Source organism: Callithrix jacchus, chromosome 11 (genome assembly GCF_049354715.1).
Source record: "Callithrix jacchus isolate 240 chromosome 11, calJac240_pri, whole genome shotgun sequence".
Classification (NCBI taxonomy): Eukaryota; Metazoa; Chordata; class Mammalia; order Primates; family Cebidae; genus Callithrix; species Callithrix jacchus.
The window spans coordinates 11,208,687-11,235,072 of NC_133512.1; the positions used below are offsets into that span (position 1 = coordinate 11,208,687).

Consider the following 26,386-nt stretch of genomic DNA (forward strand, 5'->3'; position numbering starts at 1 on the left):
GAAAAAAACCTCATATGTAATCTTTCTATAAAACGTATCAAAAGCATTTCTAGTTAACTAATAAAATGAAAAAGAAAATTATCATATAAATAAATTGCATGTTAACATTAACACCTAAATGTGGAATTTAAAACTAGTGCACATATCAAAAATCATTCTAAGTCAAAAATCTTTAGGGAAATTAAAGTATAATAATATATAACAGAATAAAAAAGGGGAAACGGGAATAAAAAAAGAAAGCAAATCTAAGATAACATTATGTTGGATGTGAAATTTACACTAAAAAGTATAAATATATTTAATTCTCTTATTAAGAGGTTAGGTGAAAGCTAATGTGGACTAAAATAGCTTCAGAGACGGTCACTGGGCATTCCTCTTAATGGCTGGAAGCATAAATTTCCACCTCTTTCTTCATCTTGGCTTGAAGTAAGGGACCAGGATGAGACCCTTTTTTGACAGAGCCTGCAGCAATTGTGTATGGAGCAAACACAGATACCTTCCACAGAACGACGAACAAACAGGACATCAGACAACATGGGAAAATGCAGGCATTCAGAACAGGGAGCATCGTTCTGAGTTAATGAACTCATTCATTTAATTTTATTCTTTCCCAGCACCCTGCTAAAATCCCATAAAAAAGACATTTACAAAGAGCACATAAATCCACAAGAATATTGAGAACATGGGAGAAGACAACAGCAACACATTTCTTGAAAATGGATGCAAGGAAATAGAAGAGGTGTAAACAGGACAATCATGGAGGAAGCTGAAAGCCCGCAGCTGTGTGTGGCTTGGTTATGGCAGAAAGGCGCCCACCTGGAGGCTGAGTTGAAGCTGAAACCCTGAACACACGTTTCTCCAGCCAAGCAGTGCGCCCTGCCAGGGGCTGTGTCTTCCTGGAAGAAGGAGTACCTTTGATAGTTCATTCAAAGCCACTGTGGACTCAACAACTGCCTTTGTCTAGAAGAGCATTCTTATCCATATACTCCTGTACCTCCGTGGGGGCTCTCCTGAGAGTCCAACCTGATTTACACTCGGAATCCTCAAAATACTTGAGAACTGTCAGCACGAAATCTCTAAATCTCCGGCTCATGGAGCATAGAAGGCTGTTAAATCAAGGAGAATCAGGTAAGTTGTTTGGGAAGCACTGACTCCTTAGTCATAGAGGAAGACCCAACTCCTTATACCATTCACAAGGCACTTGCTGCTGCTCCCTCATCCTCTCTCCCAGATTTCTGAAGGTTTCTTCCCCTAGAGACTCTAAAACAGGTTTTCTGGACTGGGAGTACAGTTGAGCGACTTTGGATCTTATCGAAATCAGGGGAATTAAGTAGACTGCCGGCATACAGAATGCTGACTCCCAAGACACCTCTTCTACCCAGCCTCATGCCATTCCTTTGCTCTCAGAAAGCTGGCAGTCTGGCCTTTACCTAACAGGCAAGATGCCTCTCTGGGGAATATGCTCAGACCAAGAGAACAGATCTGAAAATATTGACATCAAGGCAGCCCAACCAATGGCCCACCCAAAATATCTTAAAGTAAAACTCAGACTTGACAAGTCCCACCACACCAGCATGAGCATGGAGCTTCCACAAGGCTTTCTGTCCTCCCACTCTTTATCTTGACCATACCATCAAGAATTGCCAGTCATATGAGGAAAGCCCCTTATGTGCAGGATAGGGAAACAGAGGATGGGGGATAGTTTCATAGTTAGGAGAGTGTTGAAATGCACTCTGAGGAGTTGAAATGGAATTTAGGACAAACTCTTAAATGAAGCAAGAAAAGGATGCATGCAAGTATCTGGGGAAAGAGTGTCAGGCCAAAAGCAGAACAGATGTGCTAAGACGGCATACTGTCTGGGGTACACGAGGACCAGCTAGCTTGCCAGTGCAGGTGGACTCACAGGTAATAAGTAAGATGAGAGAGGTGGAAGCTGAGGTCAGTGGGGGAGGTCCCTTTGGGAGATGGACCTTGGTAGATATGATCAACCCTGATAAGGAATTTGAAATGATTAGTGTGATATGAAATTGTTATTGTGATGTAATTGCAGGGTTTTGAGGTGAAAAGTGGCATAATATATAGATTTAAAGGAATAGAGACATAGAGGAGTATATGCCCAGAGAATTTCTAAAACTGGGCACAAGAAATGATAATTATCTCTGAGGACTGCAGAGTTGGGATATCAGGAGTTTTTCATCTTTATCACAGCACTGCTTCCTCTTTTTTTTTTTTTTTTTTTTTTTGACATGGAGTTTCACTCTTATTGCCTGGGCTGGAGTGCAATGGCGTGATTTCAGCTCACTGCAAACTCCACCTCCCAGGTTCAAGCAATTCTTCTGCCTCAGCCTCCCAAGTAGCTGGGATTACAGGCATGTGCCACCACGCCTAGCTAATTTTTTGTCTTTTTAGTAGAGATGAGGTTTCACGATGTCCAGCAGGCTGGTTTTGACCTCCTGACCTCAGGTGATCCACCTGCCTCGGCCTCCCAGAGTGCTGGGATTACAGGCGTGAGTCACCGTGCCCTGTCACACCTCTTTCTTTTTACCATTTGAATTATTTTGACCATACATGTGTAGCGCTGTAACAGTAAAAAGTAAGTTGTTTTTAAAGACAAGCTGTCTCATTCAAAAAATGAAGTCAATGGAAAAGCCTATGGAAAAGCATTTCTGATATTAATGACTCTGTTACGCAATCAGAATCTCCTTCCAAGATGGCCAGCCTCCCTTTTGCAGATGGAGCTCAGAATTCAGGTTTCCTTCCTTAACATGCTTTGAGGTTTGAAACCATAACGCACTATTTCTTTTGTTGAAACACTTCTAATCTTTCCCATCTAAAGTAAAAACACTTACCTCTGAAGATAAAGATATCACACTGCTATTTTCAAAAGGCAGACTCATGACTTAAAGACAACCGCAAGGATTTTTTGTCAATTAATATTTATTTTTTTTCTCTTAACAAAACTAGTACATGCTCTGTAGAAAATTAAGAAAACTCAAATAAACAAGAATGGTGCATGTTACAACTAGAGAAAGTATTTTTTTTCAATGTACATGAAACGTTATTTTCCCAGATTGTGGTATGGTTCAATTAATGTTTGCTTTTTCATTGAAGAGGAGAAGAAAGAAATGTCTGGGCGTCTCCATAGAATTGTGTAGTACTTACATACAGTTAGGATGCAGTGAGTAGGATCCCAGGTTGAAATTGCTGCACTCTTTTCATTAAGTCGCTATAGGATTACTGAAAAGCAGAGTGAATGATCCTTTGCTTTAATTAGACTACCTTAGGCTATTCAGAGTGGTTCAGAGAAAAACTACTATGCCTAGTAGTGGGAAACCTTGGAAGAAAACAGAAGACAAATGGAGGGGCTAGTGAAATGTCTAAGGAAGAGAAATTCTATCATTTTCTTTTGCCAAGAGCGTTCAGCTTTTAGAATTAAAGTAAGGATTAGTTCACGGCACCCGATTGCCACATTGGATTAATGTAGTTTCATTTGTTGATATCTAGGCTTTTAAAGAAATAGCCCCATGAATAGCTGTACGTTCAGAGCTTAGCCTTGTGTAGCATCGACACGAAAGGGGGAGGCACTGAGTTACCGCAGCGACTTGATAAAGAATGATTCTGTTATTGCAATTATCTCACCTCGATTATCTCACCTCAGGGGTTCAGTTCCAAACTGGGTCCCTGGGAGGGAGAGGAAGCCAGAGGAACATTCTGAGGACAAGAGCAAAAGAGAGTCAGAATCCTCTTAGATAATGGGGGTTAGTGGAGAAAAGAATGTGAGAGGTGGTCCAGGCCCTGGTGACATCTAGCCCAGCTTCCTTTCAGACATTTGCTATTCCAGCCAGACCTTTGGTTCATATAAACCAGACATCAGTTTTGCAAGTCTAGAAGGTAGGACACAGCTGTAAACTGTAACACCTGTTGGAAGGCCAGAAGCTGTGAGAGGGTTTCCAGATTCTACAGCGGAATTTGGTCCCCAGGTGAATCTTTGTCTCTTGGTGCAATGGTTGGAGCATGTGTAAAACACAGTCAAAAAGGGGAAGGGGCTCAATTAAGACATCCCAGAGAGATCATCCATTAACAGCAGGAAGCTCAGTAGATGGGCGGAAGAGAGGCATTCCGCCATGTGGATTTGGGACCAAATGAGTCAAATCCTTCGTAAGAGAGTGTGGCTGAGGTGGAGAATGAGATGGAGGAATCAAAAGTGGGATTTGAGAGCTGGAGCTTGGGCGCCAGCCCTTTCATCCCCATGTGAATTAATGAATCCTGATAGTCTCTTAAGATTTTGCTTCTCACAATGTGATCCCAGAGGTGTCTAAAAGAACAGAGAACCACAAGAATCAAGGACTCCCGCAGCTGGGAAAGGCTCTTGCTTCGTGAAGGCGCCCAGGGCCAGTGCTGAGGTTTCCAGCCAAAGGGAATGCAAACTCATTCTGCAACCCATTTTCTTTCCTGCTGGGACTGTTTCTGAGCACAAGCTATGCAAGCCGGTACCATTCATGTTTCTTGAAGCTCTTTGGAGTATTTGGGAGGCTATATCCAAAGGCCATTTCTGGAATTCTTAGTTAAATGATTAAACTAAACAAAACAAGCCAACCTAAAATCAACAACATGACCCCTGCCAATTTTCCTATCATCCATTGTAGGAATCTCTGGTTAAGAAACTGCAAATATTAATATTTCACTGGGATGTTTGGTGAAAAATCGTGAGGCAAATGTCCATACCAGAAGTTTCCAAGTGAAATATTCCGGCTGATACATCCAGGAGAAAGTGAAAGCTACAATGGCAGAAGCCCCTGGTAGAGAAGGAACATGCAGGTAGGGGAAGCCCCTGGAGCCCGGCTGCTGGCCGCAGGTCTGGAAAGAAAGCTGGAATAGTCTCCTTCGCAGGCGGCAGAAAGAAAAAGGCTTGGCCGTGATAAGGACTATTTCCAGCAGGCAAATTCCAGCAGCTTAATTTCAGTCACAAAGGAGATCTTATCTATGAGACAGGGGCTCAGGTGCCACAGAGAAATCTGTCTGGGGAGTCTGCAGATGGCCTGCGTGTGCCAGTGATGAAGACAGAGTCCGCCGGAGCCACTGAGTGCCATCTCAGCACCCTGGAGGGCCAAGAGGCCGCACCAGCCCCACAGGAGAGTTAATTTGCAAGGCAGCTAATGGCATGCACCGTTCTCCTCACTTCCTTCCCAGCCTTTCTACCTTCTCCAGCATGCTGGAAAAAAGAGGTTTTGATGGAAACTAGAATAGCCATGAAGAAGACAAGAAGGCTGAGGTCATGGGAGATGAAGGTTAGGAGTGAAGAATCAGAGCACGTGGAGGAGCAAACACAAAGTTAAAGGACTCACAGAAATGCTGGACGCTTCGGACTGAAGCTGCTCTCAGGGTGTCAAGCTGGGTTTTGTTTTGTCTTTTTACCTTAGAAAAGGAAAAGACACACCCATATTTCTCCCGATGAAATTTCGGATTTTCAAAGATAAAGGAAAAAACCCAAAAGACATGGAGAGTAAAACCAAGTTAACAGTAGGATTTACCTCCAGACTTCTCTGCAATATAGTCAGGCAGAAGAGCATGGAGTAAGATCCACAGAGTCTAGAGGGAAGGGACGTGGCTCAGGACTTGTAAACCCGGACAATTTATCATCACAGCATCAGGAGGTGACAGACGTGTTCAGAGATAGGCAAGTATTCCAAGAGCCAATTACCCATGTTATCATAAAAATATCCAGAAAGAAGGTGAAAGAAGTAAACAGTAGCGGTAACAATGAAACAAAGTGTCCCAGTGAATAATTGCTGTTTCTGTGGTTAGCAGATACACTTAAAATGTCAAAATAGTTTTGAAAGAGAAATTGCAGAGTGAAAACCCCACTTGTAATACCCTGGTTTTAAAATCTGAGATAATCATAATGTAATCTGGGAAATAGAGAAAAAGGAAGAAACTTCTTAAAGTAAGCTGAATTTTTTCTTATTTGAGGGATTGAGGATTTATTATGTTTATAACAGAGAAATAAAGGCTTACATGCTTTTAATGAAAGATGGTCTCTGATAGACTATGAGTAGAATGTATATTTTCCAATTCAGTCGAAATACAAAATATAATACACTAAAATAAAAGAACAAAAAGCCAAAAGTAAAGAACAAAGCAATAGAAAAGCATGAAACACAACTGCATCAACGAAGATCAATGTAAGTTGATCAGATTTCATCTTTAAAAGATAGTAATTTTTAAATTGGGTCAGCAAAACAAAATCTAGCTAAATGTTATTTTCAAAAAAAACACGTAAAACAAATTGAAGCAGAAATATTTTTTGAAAAGGTGGACAAAGACACACCAGATGAAAAAACAAGAATATTAATACAAGACCAACTAGAATTAAGGAAAAATCACTTGAACAATGGAGACTTTATCAATAAAAATACATAATCCCAAATGAAGTTATAATGGTCATAAATAATTAAGGGACCAACAAAAGCGCAGCATCTAGAGATATGAAACCAATGTTCTTAGGAATGATCCCAGAATTTGCAAACTGAAAACACAGTAGGGGGTTACCCAGTCTTAAACCATTATATTATTTTGTGAGTTTTTTAAAAATTTGTCAATGTTTATATTGGGGTTCTTCACAGAAACAGAATACATGTAGAACGTATCTGTCTCTTTCTCTACATTTACATATACTTAGAGAAAGAGGTTGATGTAGAAATTGGCTCCTAGAGGCTAAGTCTGTCTGCAAGCTGGAGAACCACAAAAAGCCAATGGTGTGATTCAGTCCAATGGCCTGAGAACCAGGAGTGCCCATGTCTAACATCAGAAGACAGATGCAGGCTGGGCATGGTGGCTCACGCTTGTAATCACAGCAGTTTAGGAGGACGAGGCCAGTGGATGACTTGAGGTCAGGAGTTTGAAATATGGTGAAACCCAGCCTCCACTAAAAATACAAAAATTAGCCAGACATGGTGGCACATGCGTGTAGTCCCAGCTACTGGGAAGGCTGAGACAGAATTGCTTGAACCTGGAAGCAGAGGTTGCAGTGAGCTGAGATAGGGCCACTGCACTCCAGCATAGGCAACAGAGCAAGGCTCTGTCTCAAAAAAAAAAAGGAAGAAGAAGACAGATGCGCTAACTCGGAGGGAGCAAGTTCCCCGTCATTTGCCCTTTTGCTCTATTCAGAACCCTTGAGAGAATGGATGGTACTGCTTACATTGGTGGTGGTGATCTTTTCTCAGTCTACACATTCAAGTCCTCATCTCTTTCAGGCCATCCTCACAGACATACCCAGAAATAATGCTTTACCAGCGATTGTAGCCCCTTTATGCATTTGGATTTCCAAGAATTTATATTTTATTGAATGCTTAACTACAATTCTTTCGAATTTGTAATAACAGTATTTAAAGTCAGAGAGTTTCTTTTAAGTTTGGCTCTGAACATGTTTCATTAGTTTGGGTAGTCGTGTGTTAATAGTCTGTGATCTGCTTTAAATTTAAATTTTCTCTTTTCCTTAGGACTTATTTAGGAGTGTCTACTTTTAATTCCTAAGTAATGAATCCTAGTTTCTTCATATTATCCTCAAAGAATGTGGCCTAAATAAATTTTATAAACACGTAACATAAATTGAGAAAATATATTCTTTTTTCTTCTTTTTCTTTTTTTTTTTTTTTTTGAGACAGAGTTTCGCTCGTGTTACCCAGGCTGGAGTGCAATGGCGCAATCTCGGCTTACCGCAACCTCCGCCTCCTGGGTTCAGGCAATTCTCCTGCCTCAGCCTCCTGAGTAACTGGGATTACAGACACACACCACCATGCCCAGCTAATTTTTTGTATTTTCAGTAGAGGCAGGGTTTCACCTTGTTGCAGGATGGTCTCGATCTCTTGACCTCGTGATCCACCCACCTTGGCCTCCCAAAGTGCTGGGATTACAGGCGTGAGCCACGGCGCCCGGCCCGAGAAAATATATTCTTTATTTGTAACATGAATCATTTTTATTTGTCTCAATGTTTTCTCAATTCTTAATTTCATAAAATGAGCATTACTATTTTTATCAAGAGAAAAAATAATTACAATTAATAAAAATAAACTCAATAATAACAATGACAAAACTGACAATCCAATTTAACCTGACCAAATGACTCATGTAGGTATTTCTCTGAAGAAGATACACAAATGGCCAAAAATACATGAAAGTGTGTTTAATGTCACTATTCACAGCAAGATGCAAAGCAAAACCACAAAAAGATATCCCTTTTTACCCGTTAGGATGGGTACTATGAAAATAAATAAATGAAATAACAAGTGTTGGTGACTGTGTTAGTCCATTCTTGCATTGCTATAAAGAAATACCCGAGGCTGGGTAATTTGTAAGGAACAGAGGTTTAATTGGCTCGTGCTTCTGCAGGCTGTACAGGAGGCATACCTGCGCTTCTGCCTCTAGGAAGCCGCAAGGAGTTTACAATCACGAAAGAAGGCAACGGGGAAGCACGCATCTCACACGGTGGGAGGAGGAGCAAGAGAGAGTAGAGGCGGAAGTGCCCCATACTTAACCAGATCTAGTGAGAACTCACTATCGGAGGACAGCACCAAGCCATTAGGGATCTGTCCCCATAGTCCAGTCACCTCCCACCGGGCCCCACCTCTAAAATGGAGGATTACAATTCCACATGAGATTTGGCGGGGTTATGTATTCAGACGACATCAGTGAGAAAGTGGAGAAATTGGAACTCTTGTGCATCACTGCTAGAAATGTAAAATAGTGTAGCCGCTATAGAAAACAGTATGGTAGTTCTTCAAAAAATTAAATGTAGTTTCACTTCTGGGCTTATACCCAAAAGAAGTAAAAGAAGGGACTTGAACATATATTTGTAAACTCATTACATATAAATGTAATTAATGCCACTGAACTGTATACTTAAAAATGATGAAAATAGTAAATTTTATGGTTATGTATATTTTGTCACAATAAAAAATAAAGAGTAAGAAGAGAGATGCTAAGAAGAGTTGGGGGAGTTACATGATAAGCCTTGGGAAGCTCCTGAGAGATGGCAGTACCCTAGGAGCCACGCCCTGGCTTTGGTGGCTTCCAGTCTGGCTAGAGCTTCCTTTTCTATGAGCTGTGTCCTCTCTTTCTCCTTTATCAATGGCACCAGAGGGAGGTGAATGTCTATGGCCACAGTCCCCAGGGACCGAATAGGAGAGGCCAGCATAGGTCATATACCCTGTGCCTGGCATCAGTCCAGGGTTTTGTCTGGGTGAAGGGACCACTCTGCAGCAGTCAGAGGCTGGCCAGAGGGAAAGAAGGTCACAAGGGAGAGTGGAAGTGAAGAGGAAATGAAAGAAAACAGTGAAGGAAAGGGAAGAAGGTAGTGCGAGTGTGAGAAAGAAACCAGTGCCCCTTCCTCCTTGCAAAATGGTGGGGTAGAGGGAGCAGATAAGATGGTTGCTGAGGCAGCCATGTTCCCCAAAGCTGGAAATTAAGGGTGGGAGAAGTGAGAAATGGAACAGGAGGCCGCTGTAGTAGCAAGATGTCAAGATGGAAGAGACTTTGTATCTAACTGTCCTCCACTGGGACAACGTCTAGTACATGAGTGTGGTGGCCTTATGACGGTGAAGTGCAGAGCCACTGAGTTACTGCTGCCTTCAGTGACTGACCTATATCAAATACACAGTCCTCTGCTAATTGTGAGAAATGTGTCTGGGACATACCATTGTGGGTGTTAACAGTTGACCATAATCAATACTTTGGCTGTAATCCATGGTCAAGAAATAAGGTGTTGGGGTCAGCACTGTAGGAATGAATCTTACAAAAGAGAGAAATTGCTGGCTCAAAACTGATTGGTCTCCTCTGAAAAATGAAGTTTTCCATTGCTGTTGAGATCTTTTGATACAGACCTTGCTGAGATTGTCTTTGGTAGTTTAAGTCACTGTGGAATTTGAAACCTATGTTCTCATTGAATTGAGTTTGGAGAATGATGTATTTCCTTCTATATTTTAAAGATGATATCTAAAACTTTTTCATCTTAAATAGAGGCAAAATATGTGATTTCTGGCATATTGTAAATGTTAAAATTTTCATATAAAACTGTTACATTGCTCTGATAAATATAAAATGTGTTCTGAAAATGGAATATAAACACTATTGCGATTTGAAACCCAACATCATCCACTTTTTAAATACAAGAACATTTCTTATTTAACAGGGAGAAAATTTACATCATTCACTCCTGACTTAAATCACATTTCCGTCCCACTTCCTCCATTGAGTCATTTTAACGCAACTTTTATTCTTCATGCTGTCCAATTTCTTTGAAAGGAAAACATGTCCATAAACTAAAATTTATTTTTTTTCTGATTAAAACTCTCTAAACTTAAATTTTTCATTTTAGTTTAATTATATAAATCAAAATACCTTAAACATATAATACATTTTGATAAATTATTTTTAACTACAAAAAATTTAATAGAAATGAAACTGTTACTAAAATAGATCGGGGGAGGAATTCTATGAGGTCTTTGCTGAAGGTGATTTTCCTGAGTGATACAGACAATTGTTCTTTTGCTTAGCGCTCCAGACACCTTTGCAACTTGAGTCACTGTACCAGAGTTGGATTTCAGTTGGGTGAATCTTTTGTAAGATGCATGAAAGGAAGTCCTGGTAGGAAATTTGAGAAAACATTAATATGGCAGATGAGTTCCCAGGTGGTTCTGTGTGAGAAAAGAGAACATATAAACCTTGAGAGCCTGAAAACTGATTGCCCAGGGAAGGGAACTTTGATGTACATCACTGCTCAAGGGCAGGAGTCTCCAAGGGCAAGTAGGATACATCCCAGTGGGGTGTGAAATTAAACCATTAAAACTTTATTTTTTAAGCTGTCACTTCTAAATTTTCTACCCTTTCTGTGGTGAGGAATATTTTGGGTATAATTTCTAATACATTGGTAAAGTAGAACAAGGGTGTAAATGTGAAAATTTGCCCGCCTGGAGCAAGACAGTGATGAGCACGATTTTAGAATCATATCCGTCTGTCTCAACTTGAAGAACGATCTCACCTATGATTGAGTTCCGCAAAGCGGGACTTCGCAGAAGAGGGCTCTAGATGCATCACCACGGTCTGAGTTCTCCACTTAACCTGTAAATCATGCTTTCACTGTGATGATACCTTGGAAACAATGTTACCAGAGTGTAGAGTGGAGCACCTGGATGAAAACTTATCTTGAGACTTCCTGTAGGATTTCGGTGTCCTCTGTGTTATGGGGGGGCCCAGGTCTGGATCCTTGGTCCTCTTTGTTTCTCCAGCCTTGTTTACTCCCTTTCATCTTCTTGATTCAGTGCCATCCATCTAATCCGCAGCTCAGACCTCTCTCCCAAACTTCAGATGCTAGAATCCAATTTATACCCCACTTAGGTGCCCACCAGGTGTCCCAAACTTAAGTCAGAACTGAGCTTGTCATTTCTTTCCACTCTGGAACCTGTTCTACCTCCAGCTTCCCCGCCTCAGGTGAAGGCAGCTCCATCCTTCTTGAGTGACACTTCTTTTTTTATCATTCACTTTTTGTTTGAGATGGAGTTTTGCTCTTTCACCCACACTGGGGTGAAGTGGCACAACCTTGGCTCACTGCCACTTCTGCCCCCTGGTTTCAAGCAATTCTCCTGCCTCAGCCTCCTGAGTAGCTGGGATTATAGGCACCCACCACCACATCTGGCTAATTTTTGTATTTTTAGTAGAGATAGGGTTTTGCCATGTTGGCCAGGCTGGTCTCGATCTCCTGACCTCCGGTGATCCACCCACCTTGGCCTCCCAAAGTGTTAGGATTATAAGAATGAGCCACCATGCCCGGCCACCTGAGTGACACTTCTAAACTGTGAGTGAGATCATGCCAGGACTCTGCTCATAATGAAGGAAGAAAGGCTGTGAAACAAACCTCTCAAACACCGAAGTGGGAAGGAAGTGGTGATGTATTCGGCCAGGAGCTGCTGTGGCATAGATGCCTAACAGTCAAGCTCCACTAACAAAGAAAACCCCTGCCCTTTTAAAGGCTTATAACTCTAGAACTTACATGTGAAAGGGTCTTGATCCATGAAGCAGGTGTGGGGTACTTGACTTAGGTGGGGTGTGATTGTGTTTAGGTAAAATCAATGCCTTCCGGAAAGATTCCTCCACACCATGCCTGCGATCTACAGGAGTGCGATTAAGGGTGGCACCCGGGCCTGCCAGCCTTTACCTCTCCTATTGAAATGCAATGGAGAAGTCTAAGGGGAGGGGCTCTTAGAAGCTTAGGAGGATTCAGGGTCTCCTTCCTCACTCCCTGCCTTGAGAATCTCACCTATAACATTAGTGAGAATTCTCACTCTCATTCTCATTTTCCTGATCCTCTGTTTTAGCTATTAACTTAGTAGGGCTGTTCCATCACCCTGTTGTGAGTTTAATTTCAAGAGTTGTATGCACCGGGCACTGCGGCTCAAGCCTGTAATCCCAGCACTTTGGGAGGCCGAGGCAGGTGGATCACGAGGTCAAGAGATCGAGACCATCCTGGTCAACATAGTGAAACCCTGTCTCTACTGAAAATACAAAAAATTAGCTGGGCATGGTGGTGCATGCCTGTAATCCCAGCTACTTGGGAGGCTGAGGCAGGAGAATTGCCTGAACCCAGGAGGCGGAGGTTGTGGTGAGCCGAGATCACACCATTGCACTCCAGCCTGGGTAACAAGAGCGAAACTCCATCTCAAAAAAAAAAAAAAAAAGTTGTATGCATGTGGGCTCTCATGGATCCTAGCAGACAATGGGTTGTCCCTCCCCTGGGCTACACACCTTTTACCAAATTCCATTATATAAACAGGCTCCCTTCTGTGTTCTGCACATTCGTAACAACTGTAGAACAGAAGAACGGCAGCAACCTTCTGTCATACTTCAGTAACCTGGTGCACACACTGATAGCATGCTCTGAAATCAATTAATGTCTCTACTATATAAGTACAAATTTTAAGGAGAGTAAGGCCCTTAAAATGATGGATTTCCTCATGCTTTGGCTGTGCATGAACCAGCCAGCTTCTGGGATATGCCTGGAGCAAGGCTTGTTGTCCTTAAGGTGATTCTGTAGTCACTGTCTGGGTCTCGTCTAGCTTCCCGTCGCTGCAGGTTTTTTGTGGCTGTGGTGGATCCAAGCTGGGATTCCCTCCACCTTTATGGCTGTGGGAGTGGTCAGGACCACAGTCTGGGGTTCTTTCCACTGTGGCTTCAGAGAGACTACATTCCAGTCCTATATCCACATGCGATGACTTGGTAAGAAAGGGTGAACTGGGGAGAATAAGCTTACAGGGCCTCTTTCATTTACCCAGGTTGAAATATCCTGAGTGATTTTTCCTAGAGCTTGTAGCTGTCATCCTAGCTCAATCTCTCCCCACTCCTGAGAAGTTCCCAGGAGTGCCTGCAGTATGGGAGGGGGCCTATGATACAAGACTTCATGGGGGAATATCCTGTCTTCTTAGAGCGAGTACATCTAATTTTGAATAACACCAAGGGAAGTGCTCGCACCCACTTTAATCCTGTTTCCTGACACATTTTCCCTAAGCTATTCTTAATGGTCTGGTTCATCTGCTCCACTTTCCAGAGCTCTGTGGTTGGTAGGCAGTGTGCAGCTTCCAAGTAATACCCAATGCCATTGCTGTTTTTCCGGACCAAATCTGCCACAAATGCTGGTGTGTTGTCTGATCTGATGCACAGTGGCAGTCCAAACCTAAGGATGAGCTCTCGAAGAAGCACATGGGTTACTTTATAGGACTTCTCAGTCCTAGTCAGGAAGGCCTCTACCCACACGGAGTATGTGTACACCAGGACCAACAAATACTTAAGTCGCCGGCACTGGTACATTTCAGTGAAATCTACCTGGAGGTCTTCAAATGGAGCTTCTCCATAAGCTCGAATGCCAGGGGAAATAGTTGAACTCTATCTCATGTTGTGCTGCTGACATGTAATGCATCGCTGTACCACAGTTTTGGTCAGGGCTGATAAGTGTGAGATGTAAAAATGCCAGCCTAACAACTTCTCAAGTGACTCTTGGCCTAAGTGAGTGGCTTCATGTACAGCCTGTATGGCCACAGCCCCCAGTAGCTGCAGCACTGCTACTCTTCCATATGGCAGCCGGATTCATCCCTCTTTAATTATTTGCCCCTCCTTAGTGACTTCATAAAGGGGTCTGGCCAGTACCGCGAAGTTTGGAATCCACAGTCTACAAAAACCCATGGCTCCCAGGAACTTCTCTCCTGCCTTCTAGTCTTGGGTTCTGGCGGGTTGCAAATGACTTACTTCCTCTCTGCTCCTAGGCTGCACTCTCCCTGCTGGATGATGAACCCCAGATATCGCACTTTCTGTCTGCAACTCTGGGCTTTCTTTTTAGACACTGTATACCCACAGTCCTCCGAATGCTGAAGTAAGGCATCTGTTCCTTTTGCGCACCCAACTGCCGTGGGGTGTCCCAATAAAAGGTCATCAGCATATTGGAGAAGCACGCAGCCTAAGTCCTTAGCAGGAAACTTCTAGAAGTCAAGGACTAGTGCCTCCCCAAACATGGTGGGAGAATTCTTGAACCCCCGGGAACAGCCAGGGCCAGGTGCACTGGGTGGTTACACCTGTTTCTGGATTTTTTCCATTGAAAAGCAAATAGTTTCTGACCTTCTGAGGCCAGTCTAGTGCTAAAGAAAGCATCCTTTAAGTTCAAGCAGGTGAACCAACTATCCTCCATTGGCAATAATCCCAACAGCATGTACAGGTTGGGTACAGTTGGGTGCAAAGTCACTGTGGCCTGATTAACCAAATGCAAGCCCTGTGCTGGCCTGCAGTCTTTGGTCCTTGGTTTGGAAACAGGCAAGTGGGGGTGTTCCGTGGAGACTGGCAAGGAACTCTAATTCCATAGTCCTTTAAGCATTTTAGGTGAAGCTGAAGACCTTCCAGGGCCTCCTGGGAAACTGGATATTGCTTTTGCCTAACTGGCTGAACCTCAGGCTTGACTTCAGTGAGCACAGGGCCTGGCTGATTGCCAGGCTCGGCGGATTGTCCTCTGCCCAGATCTTAGGCCATCGTTTTGCTAATGCAGGTCCTGTCTCCCGGTCTGGTTCAGTTAAGAAGATGGGCATGTAGAAGAACCGGTGAATCGCCTCGTGCCCGTCTACCTTCCAAGTCCGAGGCAAACAGAAAGACTGTTTCTCTGACACCCCAGTAGCTCCAGTACTATTTGTTGTTTCCTTTGATGGGAGGTTACAGGACTGTGGTCCTGACCATGGGCTCTTTGGGGGCGATTGAGCTTGGCCCCCCTCAATCCAGTGGCCCTTCCATTAGATTGAACAGAGCTCCTTCACTTTCATCTGAAACCCTGTGCTCAAGATCTTCTTCTTTTCCTGTCAACTGGGGGCACGTGTCCTTCCAGTAAGCACACTGGTTACACTGCAGGCATAGGCAGTAGCCTTCTAAAGCCTTCTAGGGTAGACTGGGTAGCCTTCTCAGAGCCCCCCTTTCCCCACCCTTCTGGGGGCGCTCCTCTAATAGTGGCAGCTATCAGATTCGTGCTCCACTGAGCTTGACACTTGATTTCTCTACGACTTTCCCTATGGCTTACCAGGTCTCTGTTCACAAACACCTGGTTAGCCATGCCCGCTTCTGTAGCTTTCGCCTAATGTCTCTGCACACTGACTGCCTAATGCCATATGTGCCATGCGCTGGTATTCAGGGCTCTCAGGATCAAAAGGAATGTACACACGATAGGTGCGATAGGCTTCCCACAGCCTCTCATAGAACGGTGCCGGGCTTTCTTCTTTCCCTTGAATAACCTCAGAGACTTTATTGATGTTTGTAGCTTTCTGGGCTCCCTTTTTCAATCCTTCCATTAAGGCTGCTCTGTACCAGATTAGCCTTTGCGTGCCCTCTGGGGTGTTTGGATCCCACTGGCGGTCAGTCCCCAGTAACTGGACCCTCATATACTCTTGAGGGTTCTGGTGATCCGCTGGAACATGGTCCTCCAAACACTTGGAAGCAGCTTGGGGTCATCTCCATCCTTCACCCATGTTAAAAATATACATAAGCAGCCGGTGACAATCAGCCCAAGTGGGGTTATGAGTTTGGACAATAGTTTGCAATAGGTCAATGAGAGCTTGTGGCTTCTTGGTATAAGATGGGGCGTTATTTTTCCAGTTGATAAGATCGGCTGAGGTGAATGGCAAGTATGTAAAAACATGCCTTACCACCATGTGGCCATGCTCATCCACTCCCACATACCTCTGCTCTCTTAAAGGTATCTGCACCTTTGCCTTGGGCTGCAGGGGGGCTGCTATACAAGGAGTTCCTCCTGGGAAGCGAGTGGCTATGGGAGGAGTCCCTCCACATTCTCTCCTGTCTACTCTGGTTGATTTAGGGGTGTGCAATTCTGGTGGAGATTTCAGGCCCAGGGGTGAGGAGTCCTTCTTCCAGACCAGGGGGAGTGGGTATCCTCGGCAAAAACTCCTCTGCAGCTGGATCTGCCAGGACCTTAGGAGTCTGCCTCTCGCGGGTGGAGCAGGGTCCTTCCCTAGCTGCCTGTCCCTTTGCCATCAGTACAGTTGCTGCCTGTCATCTCAGCCACTGTGGGGGGTTTAGAATGAGCTGCAGCCATGAATCTATGTATGGAAATTGATCAGGGTGTCCAGGCTGGCATGTAACCTTATGCCATACTTTGGAGACAAGGGACCTGTCTAGGCTCCCCGTCTGAGAGCCAATTCACCCAAATGCTGGCCAGTCTACCTCACATGAGGTCCTCGGCTTTCCTGCTGTTATGGTTACTCCACAATCCCCACTAAATCTCTTCTTGAAATTTTTCAGCATAGTCCCTTGAGGAGTAGGTTTGCTATGAGTGTGACCCGTGTTTTTGCACAGAAAAACAGAACTCACAGACAGTTAAGAGAGTTTTACTCCACCCTCAGTTTCTCCTGCCCAGCACAGCGTGACACACTCTCTTTTTCACTTTCACTTCAGGCCAGTAGGATCATCTCTCCCCTCGGAAGTGTTTCAGATGCCACTTGGCATCAGAGAGCTCGTTACTCCCCTCACAATGCCTAGATTGTGAGGGCACCTCCATCTTGCCATATGCAGATCACCCTTAATCCCAACCAGTCCCACAAGTCACTTGGAGCTTAAGGACCTGTCTAAGGGACCTGCAGCCCCCACATTTCATGTCTCTTTCACTTTTGCTTCAGGCCAGTAGAATCGTCTCCCTCATGGGAGTGTTTCAGACGCCGCTTGGCATTCGTGAGTTCATTACTCACCTCAAAATGCCTAGATTGTGAGGGCACCTCTGTCTAGCCATATGCAGATCACCTGTAATCCCAACTGGTTCCCACAAGTCACTCAGAGCTTACGGACCTCTCTAACGGGCCTGTAGCCCCCACATTTCATGGCTGGTGAGTCCAGCTGGACCCCTCCAATCACTCACAAAATCACACTCCCCCCTCTACCCAAATTAAAACCAAAAGCAAAACTTCTGAGGTTAGTTAGAGAGAGAGAACGGAGTTCAAGAGTGCCAATTCCAGCACATGTGAGTGATCAGGCCAGGCTTCCACCTAAAGGAGGTGGGCAAGTTTCCCAGGCTTGATCCCATTGTGTTTCTGTCATCCAGACACTCCAGGCACCTGTTCCTTCTCAGTGTTTAGCCCCTGCGTGGATCCACACTGTGGGGGACTTTCCTGCTGTGCTTTCCTGGCAAGGCTTTCCACTGGGGCCAATACCTGCGCAGGAGCACTCTCAGGAATTGCATTGCCCAAGTGGGCTAAAGTCCCCCGCAGGGATGCTTCACAGGGCAGAACCTCCTGAAAGGCTGTGCCAACTGAAACTTGCTTCCTGGTCAGGGAACCAAATAATGAAGCAGGAAAGGCCATGAAACAAACCCCTCAAACACCGAACTGGGAAGGAAGTGGGGATTTATTCGGCCGGGTGCTGCGACGGCATAGATGCCTGACAGCCAAGCTCCTCTAACAAAGAAAATCCCTGCCTTTTAAAGTCTTCAACTCTAGAAATTACATGTGAAAGGGTCTTGATCCATGAAGCAGGCATGGGGTACTGACTTAGGTGGGGTGTGATCGTGTTTAAGTAAAAACAATGCCTTCCAGAAAGATCCTCCACACCATGCCTGTGATCTACAGGAGTGCGATTAAGGGTGGTAGCCCGGCCGGCCAGCCTTTACCTCTCCTGTTGAAATGCAATGGAGAAGTCTAGGGGGAAGGGGCTCTTAGAAGCTTAGGAGGATTAAGGGTCTCCTTCCTCAAAAACACTGAAATGGCTCTCCACTTCACCCAAGGAAAAAGTGCTTACCACGATTTCCTGGAGTTTTCACATTCTGCCCTGCTGCTATGCTTTGAATGTTTGTCCTTTCTGAAATTCATGTAGAAACTTAATCTCTAGTGTGGCAGTATTGGGAGGTGGGGCCTTTAAGAGGTGATTGGGTCATGAGGGCTTTCATGGATTAATGGATCCATGGGTTATCACAAGAGTGGGACTGCTGGCTTTATAAGAAGACAAAGAGAGACCTAAGCTACACACTCAGCTCCCTCACGATGTGTTGCCTGGAGCAACCTTGGAACTCTGCAGAGAGTCACCAATAGCAAGAAGGACCTTACCAGATGCCACCTTGACCTTGGAGCTGGTCCCAGCCTCTAGAACTATAAGAAATAAATTATATTTAGTTTATTTCAGTTCCTTTTCTTTATAAATTGCCTAGTTTTAGGTATTCTGTTGTAAGCAACAGAAAACAGACTAAGATAACCTTTACTTCTTCAAACTCCTCTCACTCCTCCACTCCCAGCCTGCTGACGTACAGCCGCACTGACTTCTCAGCTCTTACCTGTACACACCAGGTATATCCCCACCTCAGGAACCTGCTCTACCTGATCCTTCGGCCTGAACTGCTTACTTCTCCTCAGCAGGCCCTTGGCTTACACCCTCACCTTTCGCCAAAGTTTTCTCTCATTGCACTTTTCCAGTGAGCCCTACTCTGACCCCTATTTCAAACTGCAACCTGCCCCACTCCAGCCACAGCAGTCCCTAAAAACCCTGTCCTACTCTTTTTTTCACACTATAAAATTGACTTATTAAAATAACTTTGGTTTTCTGCCTCCTCTTGCTGGAATAGGAGTTTCATGAAGACAAGGATCTTTTCCATTCTGTCCACCAATGTATGCAATTTCCTAGAGCCTGCCTGGCACATGGAGTGTGCTTGAATGAGTGAACAAGCCAGTGAGTGACTGAATAGAATGCAGACTGAATTGTGCGTAGCTCACTGCTGCAAGGAAACGTTCATCATGCTTTAAATAGAAAACAGTTGTGGGCCATGTGAGTTCTCACATAGTGCATGGAGCCAAGGTTTATAAAACTCAATGTCTGCACCAGACAACAATCAAGCCAGGTTTCCATTTCAGGCAGGCACATGGCACCCTGTCCAGCCAGCCCCTCCTGCTCCGTAGTCACTTACAAAAATTCAAAAGCAGCAACTATTGGAATTACAATGAAGATTTTTTCCTCTTTTCAATTCCAGAAATAATTGGATTAAATACCCATTTATTGTAGATTCAATAACATCAAAATGCTGATCTTATTTTCAGATGAACTAGGCAGCCTTACAAGTTACTACGAGATGCCTCTTCAAAACAGGCATTCCGTGATTGCTTGCCAGCAGACTTGGGGTTAAAGATGAAGTCTGTTTATCCTAAACTGAAAAAGCCTTGAAGTTATTCATAAACTGTGCCCATCAAACTTATCCAAACAGGCATTCTCTAAAAATTTCATTCAAGTTAAAATATAAGAATTGATTAAATAAAGAGTTGAAACTAAGGCTATCTCTATTTCATTAAGTCCAACTTGGATGATTTCGTTTCACCAAAATAACATCTATTATTATATTACGTTAGGGTCATTAGCGTGTTTTTTATACTTTAATTTTAAATTTCGTTTTAGTTTTGTGGTTAAGAATCATGCTTACAAGAGCGTTTATACCTAGTTTCATGTTTGTCATAAAAACTGAGTCCTAACAAGTCTCTATCTGTTATTTACCAGAATTTGGGACAAATTCCATAAGGAACGACATAAGGAATAGGCATTAGTGAGAAGAAAAAAAAGTAACAATGTTGGAATGAGACAAGAAAAGGCAATGAGACCACCCATTTCCTGTCACTCCATAGAGAGGAAACCCAGGGCCAGCCAGAATGTGAGGGACACATGATGGGGCTTGTGTCCCAGTGCAGGGGTGTTTCCCAGGCGAAAGTTCCTCCTTACAGAGCAAGTAGGCAAACGTTGTCTTGTCAATGGGGAGATCACCCCAGCATGGTGCCAGCAGCTGGGATATGGATGCCAGCTATTTGCAGGAGTGGTCTGGAAAGGACAGCTCAGTCCCTGCCACCAGGGGAAGGAAATTGCTGGTCCCTGTTTGCTCATTGCCCAGCCAACACAGCATGCAAGTATGACACTTCTACTTGATACGTCACCATGTTTGATGTATTTTAAATAACAGTGCAATAAAAACCATTAAAATCAATAACAGATGCTTGTTACTTTCCTTTAATAAGTTCTACATAAAAGTCAAGTTTTTAAATGTTGCTGGATAAGCAATGGGATTTGGTGGGATGCCAAATGCCACTGGTGTTTGTTGAAAAATAGCCTCATCCCACCAAGATATTTTAGCTTACTTTCAGCAGATATTTTAGGAGACCTTGACTACTATACAACATCAAGTAAATCCTTCACTTCAGAGAACTGTATTTTTGGTATCTGGGGTGAATTCACAGTGGAAATAAGCCCCTTGGCTATTTTCTCCTTAGTGGCAGTGGTATATTCCTTAGAGAGTTCTTCCAAGGTTTTGAGGTTCTCCAAAGATCAAACTAACGCCAATCTATGACATTGTCAGATAGGAGTTGATCCACCTCTAGCTTGAGATTCAAACACAGCACATCCTATGGTGCAGTCAGTGAGTAATGAATATTTTTCCCTCGCCACATGATATTGCCGTCAACTTAACCAAAGACCGTATCTTCTTATACCACCTGCTCACTGAGCAGGTAAGGGCCGTGAAATCAATGAAACTGTCAGTCTCTGAACTGAGCTGTTTTTGTTTGTTTTGAAAAATAAACATTCTTCAAAAATGATGTATATATATATGACAGATAAAATCTTTTTTTTTTTTTTTTAATTATTTTTGCAGAGACAGGGTCCCTCTATGTTGCCCAGGCTGGTCTCAAACTCCTGGCCTCAAGCAATCTTTCTGCCTAGCCTCCCAAAGTACTGGGATTACAGGAGTGAGCCACCATGACCTGACTATGACAGATGAAAATCTTAGAGGATAATTTTATCTCTTTCTTGCTTCAGTTAGACATATTAAGGAACTATTTCAATCTCCAAAAGCTAGGACACTTTTAAAGTTGAGATGACCAACTTCAAGTCCAATTAGTTGAAGATGTATTGGCTTAGTTCCGGGAATTGGTATAACTTTTGCATTTCCTGAAGAAGCAATTCTCATTATGGGGCATATTCCACTTTTTCTTCATTTTTTGACACTGTCGCATCAAGGAAAGTTTCGTGGACTTAACTAGAGTTTATTTGAAGTCAATATACCTTTCTCATGAAGCTTTGCTGAGGCCACACTTCATGATTATTTTGTACTTTATAAGCAGGAATTTTTCCATGAAGACCTCTCAGGATTTCCTTTCGTTTCATTTATATGTTTAGTGTGTTTTAGAATAACATACTACAACTGATAATGCAACCTAGATGACAGATTCTGTCTCTAGCAGAGAAGTGAGCCATCCCTGTGGAAGGGCTTGATCAGGAAAGAGCTTGCTTCATCTGGAGAGCCTTTTGGCAGTTGACAAAGCTCTTTCTTCTAGGTAATGAGTTACAAATGAGGGAGGAATCAATGTCTTCTGCTCGTGAATCTTGTGCACTTCCCAATGTATCACTGCCTCCCTGCCGCCCCGTCATGATAGAGTGTGGGGTGTGGGGTAAAGAATGCTTTTCCTAACAGCTGCCGCACCCCATAGGTCGCAGACTCATGGTGGCTTCTAATGGTGGGAGTTTGAAATATGCCAGGCAACAGTCTCATAGACAAGGTGAATGCCACTCTGCTTGGAAAATGTGTTGGAGTGAAAAATAAGGCCATTATTTAAAAATACCCTGAAGGTTTATTGTGCTTAAGATTCTATTTTTAAAAATCATTTATTGTTTTCATTATTAATCTATTCTAGTAGTATTCGGTTTTCCCCTGAAGGATTTCTGGTACAGAAAAAGATTGATTTACAAAACCAAAAATAAATCACATGCAAATTAATATTAAATATTGTCAATATGGTTTCTGATATATAGTAGCTTTGTGGCCCTTGGCCATAATCGCCTTTTACCAGTCGGCACAAGATTAAAGAAAGCAAAATGAAAGATTTAAAGGAAGCAAAAGCAATGCTTTTTAAATCCTGTGGCTCTCAGCAGAGTCAGAACTAGGGTGAGGTAAGTTGAGGAACTCGCCTTGAGTAAAATGTTTGAGGGGGTGTTAGAGACCCTGTCATGAAGAGAAATAATATACTTTCTATTTTTTTATTTGCTTTTGTTGTTTTAATTTTATTTTTGTTTTTACGAAAAATAATATTTTAATGTGACCTGGAAAATCAAATGAATGCAAAAAATTCATGATGAATCAAATATTAAAATTTTAAATGAAAACCAGATAGATATTACTGATTTTTTCTTTTATTACAGGCTCAGATATGGCTCAACACAGCAGCATAACTGATCCTGTCTTTATTTAGAATTTTTATATTTTGTCTAACATGGATTTTTTTTTCATTTATTTTGAGTTTTTTAAAAATTTTGCATTAAAATATTATTTACAAATGTTGCACCCAAGCCAGGTGCCTGCTCACCTCACCGTAGTTCTGGCCCTAGCTCTAACACACAGTCTCCACCCCGGACACTTTCATCAGAAATAGCCTTTGCGTTGTTCAGGTCATCACGTACATAGATATGTTAACAGCTGTTTGAGAGCCCCTCTACCCACCTGGGCCCCTTGTTGCAACTGAAACTGTGTCCTGTCTGATATAAGACATTGAGGGAACCAAACCAGCTGCAGAAAACTAACAAATGCCTCTCCCTTCAGATTCCCCATGGTCTAAAGAATGTATAATTCCCACAACCCAGGAGCATTGCATTGCTCAGCTATGTATTCCTTTCTATGACTTTATTCATGAAAATGCAAACAGATTGAGGACTAAGCACACAAATACTGCACCTCTACGTATTCAGTAAAAAGGACTAAAAAATGATTTCAACAAATGTTCTCTTTTTTAGAGTCTTGAAGGAATATCCAACTCAGCTAGTCTCTCAGAGACCAACTTGCAGGCGAATCCCACACAGAGCAGTGTGATGATCACCACAGAGCTGACATGAATCTCCAGCCACACAGACCACCTGGCTTCTGGGACACAGGGAACAGGAGAAGGGGCACTTACTCAGCTTCTGAGCTGCACGTTCCCAGCACTGTTAGGACTCTATGCCTCTGAGGTATGTAATCGAGGGAATAGGGGATGTGGAAATTTCAGAATGTATGGTTAATAGAGGGGAGTGGGCAAGATTGTAAGAGCAGAATTTGATGGATACAAGAGCCTTGACTGAGGGAGCACTTAGAGGAGAAGATGAATTGGCAGTAGGACAAAAGAGGGGTCATGCCTTGGCTGGAACCCACTGAAAGTAGACCACTGACTGCTAAAGGTCCAGGTGAATGGGGCCATTGAGGGCCTTGCTTCCTACCCTACTGGTGCTTTTTGGACAATACTCCCTCCCACCTCTATAATTATACAATCATGGTGAGAACGAGAGCATGGGGTAACATTTGACACACAGGCAGAAGGAGGGATTACAAGAGCACAGCAAGACCCCAGGAGGCCAACGGGCTACGGCCCTCTCAGCTCAGGCATTGTGCGGCAAGCTGCTGAGCGGCTATGCCTGGCGCTTGGGCAATTCTTCCGGCCAAGCTTGGGATCTGCATGTTTCCAGTGACCCCAAGTGAAAGGAAGGCAAAAACCCTGGGTAACATGAGTCTGGATGGCGAGCCTCAGGATTAACTTCTGTATGCTGCCTCACCTCTGTCCCAACAGTAAGCTACAAGGTCCCTAAATTACAGAGGAGGAAGCAAGTTCAGAAAGATTTGTCAGCTTGTCTAAAGTAACGCAATAAATAAGCAGTCTCTAAGTCACATAGATGGTCTCTTGGGCATTTTCTCTCTCAGCCCTGGAGGGCTGTGAAGGAAGAATTGCTGCTTTTCTCAAGCAAATTGGTTTCTTGATGTCCTTTGGTTCTCACTCCTAGCCTGCTCCTGATGCTTTGACCCCTTTTATAGATCAGAGTGCTCTAGAATAATGGATGGTCTTGGGTGGTGAATAAAGGTGGATAAATAGGGACAGGGACAGTTAAATTGGGAGCCTCTCTTACAACCTTGATGGGTTTTTCTCCCCAAGTTTCTTTCTCCACTGAAATGCCACACCAGCGCTTGTTGGCCTTAAAGAGAAGAATCCAGTACAGGCAGGATTCATAATCTGCTGACTAAAAAGCCCTTGATCCCTGAATAACTAGCAGCAGTAATGAGGTAACACACACCATAGACCTTGAGAGAGACTCTGAGATGTGCTGGCTTCAGATGTGACCCACTACATTCCCAGTGGTGGTGGCTATGGAGAAATACTTATTCTTCTAGAGAAAAGGAAGAGTAAAAGGGACTTTGTCTTGCAGTTTAGGTACCACCTGAGCCACGGTGAGCTAGAGCACCAAGCAGGCTCTTGGAATCCCTGATTCCAGTCCTTTACTCTTGGGTGGCACTTTTAGACCTGCCCTGGGCCAAAAGGGATCACTATTCTGAAAGGTGAGTCCCAGACCTGGAAGCATTCACCACAAGCTGACTGATGAGCCCTCGGGCCTTGAGTGGACACTGGGAGTAGCCTAGCAGGACTCCCCGTGGGCTTGTGGTGGTGGTGGTGGCTATGGGAAGATACTCCTCTGCTTGTCAAAAGGGGAGAGAAGAGTGAGAAGGACTTTGTCTTGTGGTTTTGGTGCCAGCTCAGCCACAGTAAAATAAAGCACCAGGTAGATTCCTACGGTTTCTGACTCTGACTCCAGCCCTTCATTCCCAGATGGCATTTCTAAACTTGCCCAGGACTAGGAGGAATTCACCACCCCAAAAGAAAGGATGCAAGCCTGGCTGGCTTCACCTGAAGCTAACTGTGGAACCCCAGGCCTTGAGCAAACATAGGCAGGAAAGAGTTAGTGGTTACAGTGTCTATGCTGGCTTCAGATCCAAACCAGTGCAATCCCAGTGGTGGTGACCACAGGGGTGTTTGTATCACCCCTCCCCCAGCTCCAGGCAGCTCAGCACAGAAAGAGAGATTTCATCTATTTGAGACAAAGTAAGGGAAGAGAATGAGAGTCTCTGCCTGGGCATCCAGTGAACTCTTCTGGATCTTATCCAAGACCTCTAAGGCAGTACTCCTATGAGTCTAAAAGAGCCACAGCATTACTGGGCTTGGGATGCCCCTTAATGTAGATATGACTGCAGTGACCAAAAACACAGATCACAACACCCAAGTACCTTCAAATACCTGGAGAGCCTTTCCAAAAAGGACAGGTACAAACTCAGGTTGTGAAGACTACAATAAGTACCCAACTCTTCAGTGCTCAGAAACTGGTAAACATCCACAAACATTAAGACCATCAAAGAAAACAAAACCTCACCAAATAAACTAAATAAGGCACCAGAAACCAATCCTGGAGAGACAGAGATATGTGACCTTTCAGACAGAGAATTCAAAATAGTTGTTTTGAGGAAATTCAATGAAATTTAAGATAACACAGGGAGTAAATTCAAAATCCTATTGATAAATTTAGTAAAGTGACTGAAATAGTTTAAAAGAATCAAGCAGAAATTCTGGAGATAAAAAATGCAATTGATATATTTAAAGAATGCATCAAAGTTTCTTAACAACAGAACTGATTAAACAGAAGAAAGAATTAGTGAGCTTGAAGATAGGCTATTTGAAAATACAGTTAAATTGTCATCAGTTGAAAATAATAGGTTATAAGATATTATTTGCAAGCCCCATGGTAACCTCGAATAAAAAAACATATGATGAATACACAAAAACATACAAAATAAGAAATTAAAATATATCACCAGAGAAAATTACTTTCATTAAAAGGAAGACAGGAAGGGAGAAAAGAAGTAAGAGAAGACCACAAAACAACTAGAAAACAACACAATGGCAGGAGTAAATTCTTATTAATAATAACACTGAATGTAAATGGACTAAACTCTCTAATCAAAAAACACAGAGTTTCTGAATAGATTAAAAAAAATCCAAAA

The 26,386-nt window shown here is 43.3% G+C and overlaps 1 long non-coding RNA gene and 1 pseudogene across 1 annotated transcript in view; one reads left to right on the forward strand and one right to left on the reverse strand.

Annotated features, from left to right (window-relative positions):
* Window positions 1-11,088, reverse strand: part of LOC100413573 (prolyl endopeptidase-like) — a 53,429-nt pseudogene extending 42,341 nt beyond the window's left edge.
* The window catches only part of LOC144578321 (uncharacterized), a 121,632-nt gene extending 95,449 nt beyond the window's left edge, over window positions 1-26,183 (forward strand). The window contains exon 3 of the long non-coding RNA XR_013523843.1: window positions 23,326-26,183. This is a non-coding gene — a long non-coding RNA (uncharacterized LOC144578321). The remainder of the gene's footprint in view (window positions 1-23,325) is intronic.
* Window positions 26,184-26,386: the final 203 nt, after the last annotated feature.